The 4,932-nt window shown below is 43.2% G+C and overlaps 1 long non-coding RNA gene across 3 annotated transcripts; it reads left to right on the forward strand.

Annotated features, from left to right (window-relative positions):
• The first annotated feature begins 164 nt into the window (after positions 1-164).
• Positions 165-4,729, forward strand: LOC147465694 (uncharacterized). Of its 3 annotated transcripts, none has more exons than XR_015189394.1 (3): positions 208-2,129; positions 2,843-2,915; positions 4,165-4,729. It is a non-coding gene; the product is annotated as an uncharacterized LOC147465694 (long non-coding RNA). The 3 variants fall into 3 exon arrangements; XR_015189395.1 differs by lacking the exon at positions 4,165-4,729 and adding an exon at positions 3,499-4,134; XR_015189396.1 differs by lacking the exon at positions 4,165-4,729 and having other exon boundaries at positions 165-2,129; positions 2,845-2,979.
• The last annotated feature ends 203 nt before the right edge of the window (positions 4,730-4,932 follow it).

Here is a 4,932-nt window from a genome sequence, read left to right on the forward strand (position 1 = left end):
AGAAGAAGAAGAGAGTTTTAATGTCGTAGGAAACTATCCCAATAGACCTTAAAGATCTAGACGAGGAGGAGTTGAACTGAAAACATGTTATTCAAGAGGGAAATGGCATAACCAATCTACCACACTTGGGCGATAGAAAAGTTCAACCATTTTCCTCTTTTTATTAGGACACACACACCCACCCACACACTCGAGAAGAAGAGGAAGGGAGAGAGAGAGAGAGAGAGGTCTCTAAAAAGCGAGCGACGCTGCAATATCGAGCACCATGAAAAGCTTCTAAAAAAGTATCACCATGAAAAGCTTCTAATCAGTCACGCTATCTACAGCAGCGAGAAGCAGTGCTCGAGCCTGGTCTCGAGCAGGACATGACAAGAATGTAGGCCAAGCTCGCTCTTTGCATACAACGAGCGTAGTGCAATCGCACATTGCAGTAGAACTAGTAGTAATGGGGAAGCAGATCCGAAAGTAGAAGAGCTGGAGAAGGAGAGGAGGAGGAAAGAGGCAGTTTTGTGGTGCTACGCCCGCTCCCTGGTAGATCAGGGTATCGACTGGACAGGAGTGTGTGGAGGCACCTACCGCACGATGTGCTGCTAAGGCTTTTGGCACTCTTGCCACTCTTCTAAAGCAACTGGAGCTGCAGACGGTGTGCAAGTCGTGGTGTGATTTCTTCCGCCAGGGCCGGGCCCCTTTGGGCACTGGGCGCGAGACCTGGATTGCGGTGCTTAGGCACTATGCCCCCAGATACTGGCCAGATACCATACCGTGACCCCAAAGCTGAGAGAGAGAGAGAGAGAGAGAGAGAGAGAGAGAGTCCGTCTTGGTCTCACACTCTCCATCTCTCTCAGGGTCTCTAAAAAACGAGCAACACTGCAATATCGAGCACCATGAATAGATTCTAGCGCCATGAAAAGCTTCTAATCAGTTGCGCTATCTACAACAGCGAGAAGAAGTGCTTGAGCATGGTCTGGAGCAGGACATGACAAGAATGCACGCCAAGCTCTCGCTATGCATACGACGAGCGTGGTGCAATCGTACATTGCAGTAGAACTAGTAATAATGGGGAAGCGGATCCAGAAATAGAAGAGCAGGAGAAGGAGAGGAGGAGGAAAGAGGCAGTTTTGTGGTGCTACGCCAGCTCCCCTGCTAGGTCAGGGTGTTGGATGGACAGGAGTGTGTGGAGGCACCTACCGCACGATGTGCTGCTAAGGGTTCTGGCACTCTTGCCACTTCTAAAGCAACTGGACCTGCAGACTGTGTGCAAGTTGTGGTGTCATTTCTTCCGCTAGCGCCGAGCCCCTTTGGGCACTGGGTGTGAGACATGGATCGCGATGCTTAGGCACTATGCCCCCAGATACTGGCCAGATACCGTGACCCCGAAGCTCATTGCACTTTGTCTTTCCTCCCTGCCCCCTGCAACAATGTCAATAACAACAGGGGCAGGATGGGGTGGAGGTGGAGTCACCTTCCTCCATGGCGGCTACGGCACAACACCTCATGGGAAGCACTGGGGAGCACTGGAGGCCTAATCGCGGTTGAATGCACTGACAGACATTCCTTTGTCGTCTATAACCCTCTTGCCAAGGCCACCAAGTTCATCTACCTCCCATGGGTCTCCAAGGCCTACATCCACTGCACATCATGATCATAATATGCTAGATGATGACCTTTTTGGTGCTGGATAAGCAAAGGGGTGTAATGTACACATATAACGCAGAGAGATGCATATAGAGCACTGTGAAGTCTTCAGCACCAAGGTGCCTTGGCAAGCTGAACTTGGCGCTTGAAAGTGTTGCCAAATGAAAGGGCCGAATCCTATTGGTGGGGTATTTGGATCTGGTGGACAACTACGGGCGGAGGGTTGAAGGTCTGGGAGTGCAAACTGGAGGACAACTACGGGCGGAGGGTTGAAGGTCTGGGAGTGCAAACTGGATGTCACCCAGGGATTACTAACTGCAACATGGGTTGAGTTGGCAACAACTCCACAACACCTCTAGGAACCTTATCGAGGGACTCATCCTGTTGACAGATGGTCTCAAATCCATTGTCATGTTGCTGCCGAGAATCGTATCATCGTTTACAGGTGTGGAGTTCGCAGCGGAAGTTGCCCTCCTGGAATGTTGTGCCCTAAGGTATATTGCCTTAATCAACTTCCTCGCTTCTATGAGGGATTTAATGTTTTAGTTGATTGTGTCATGAAAATTGGGCTATATCCTCTTTAGAGGAGTAGCTCCATGGCTTGCAAATTAGGAACGACCCAGTGCGGAGGAGCTTTCGCTCTCGTTTTTAGGAAAGTCTACATTTGCTCTATTTAATAACTTGTATTGGAGTGGGATGTTGAGAGCTCGATCTCTTTGGACCAGAGTTCCGTGAACATTCTTCTAGTTGATGGTCATTTTGGGGTGAGAGTCTTCTCTTGCAAAGTTCAAAATTTCCACTTTATAATAGTTTTCTTGCTTGTTTGTTTACTCTGTCCCTTTTTGAAGGTTTAGGTTTTTTTCTTGGCGGTTGGAAAGACACCTAGACTTCTTGAGGACAGACCCTACGCATGATAGCATCCTAATGCATGGTGAACGAGTTGCATAATTGAGAAGCCCTGCTTAGTCTACAAGGAGAGGGCGCACTCCAAATAGGAAACTCGCTATAACATAAGACAAGAGAAAGAGTTGACAGTTGAGCAGAGAGAGAGTGTAATTTTAACAACGGAAAATCTATCGAAAAGTACTCATAACTCTTTATGTAGTGAACCTTAGACTTAAAATATAAAATTAGATTTTCTTCTCTTTAAGCTTAATCAATATGCCACATCTCATGTACTTGTTTTAATGTGTGTTTTGTGTATGAGAGGGAGGACATATATTCACAACACTGGACGTTTCAATTGCACAAGCGTGAATCCATCTCGACAACACTACAAGGTTCGTTATCTATATCTAACACCCCATGACTATGCATTTGCTTGGCGTAACACATCAATTCTATGGGGCAAGGCACGGCTTCCGTTTCTTATAATTTTTGGAGAGACCATAGTGCCAGATCTCCACCATACTTTTGTATGGCACCTTTGCATGACATGCATTGTATACTTTGCACTTTCAGTCTGTGACCTTTCATTGCAAGAAGATATGTTTAACTATTCACATTCCTTTTTGTCGCTTGAATCAAACATTGTCCTTTGGCTTGCACAATTGGATGACATTCGTACATGATTATCAAGTCGGTAGTGTAGTTCAATTTTTATACTTTTTTTATGCTTTCTATATTTTTGAGTTTGTAAAAGCTTCCTTAAGTTTAGTTTAGCCATAAGTTTTCTTTGCAAGTGCATGCTCAATTTCGATCATCGTATCTATATATCAAATGGACATGCATTTCTTTTCGCACAGCTTGGAAATTCAATCTATATATTGAAATAAAGGATAATTGACTACGCTTGATTGAGAATAAGATGGGTGTTTCAAAGATGGTTCCATGGTTTAGAGACTAAATGGTCGATATTACTAGGTTGAATGGTGAAATCCGCAAACAACTACCAAACTAGGTTAAGTTACAACCTTTTTGCTCGATTCAATTACCCTCCTTAGTAGCCCTTTATTATATATGGAGCACTATGGGACACGACTTGCTTCTTCCCAATGCTCATCAAGTACCACCTGAGCTATTATTGGTGCCTATCAATTGGTTCTACTCAATTTCTTGTGTCACCACAACAAAACCCAAGGCGACAACAATCACAACCAACTAACCAAGTAACGAGCTGTGCTCCAAAATCTATTGGCTTATGTACGGCAAAGGCCCACCAAGCAAGATTAGTTGGCTTTTTAGAAGAAGCCTTAGAGGGCAGTTGGGTTAGGCATACTTTCAATGTTTTAAGTGATGATTGAGACTTATCTTAAATGTTATTTCAATTATAAAATAGTAAATGTATCTTTTTATTTCACCTTTCATTTCACATTGATATGGCATTCTATTGTTTTAGAATGTTAGAGAGAATCTTCACCTTGCATAATTCTAATAAATTCTATAGATATACACACACACACATATATATATTGATGCCTTACACTGGTTAATAAATGAGTAAGGAGGTTTGTCCATGTTGCTAAATCGTAGCCATGAACCAAAGTAACAAGATTTTGCACTAACTCTGGTTTTCACGATGATACAAAGGCCGTCAATCGTCAATGATGACAACAAAGTGGCTATTTCACTATGGCGTTGTTGATTCATCAAGGTAAGGATATAGAGTTTGGACGAGTCCAGACACCATGAAGTTGCAGGAGCTTCTCCTAGCGTTGGAGCTATTAATGCACTTTTAACGACTATTGTGATTGTAACAAGTGCAACTAGCTATCTCATAGCGTCGACAGAACATCCTTCATTTCCTTCAACATCAATGAAAGTAAACACACTGCATGTAAATTTCTCTCTCTTCTCTCTCTCTAGCTAGGGACTGTTGAAGAAACATGTTATATTGCTTGACAATGCTTTGGTCAATATATATGCCAATCGTCGTACCCTTACAAAAGCACGTGAAGTTATTGACAAGCTCTATGTATACTCTCATAACGTGTTGGTTGTAGGATATATCCAACATATAATTGTGGCAAGGAAGCTATGGGTTGTTCATTGCGGATATGCCCAATATGGTTGTGGTACTCTATTAGAACGTGTTGATTATAGCATATGCCCATCATGGCTATGGTAACAAAGCTCTTGACTTTTGATTTAACAGGATATGCCCAACAGGATTGTGATCAGTATTTGTCTCAAAAGCTATGACCATGGAGTTATAGTGATACTTATTAGTTGTTGTGTCAATTTTTCTATCCATACTAGAGGCTTGAGTCCCGTGTGTAATCGAGTTGCACCCCCATTTACAAAAAATACAAGTATTGATCAGATGTGCAACATATCATTTATTTCAAAAAATTTAAC

This window comes from Adiantum capillus-veneris, chromosome 1 (genome assembly GCF_014529385.1).
Source record: "Adiantum capillus-veneris isolate H3 chromosome 1, ASM1452938v2, whole genome shotgun sequence".
Taxonomy (NCBI): Eukaryota; Viridiplantae; Streptophyta; class Polypodiopsida; order Polypodiales; family Pteridaceae; genus Adiantum; species Adiantum capillus-veneris.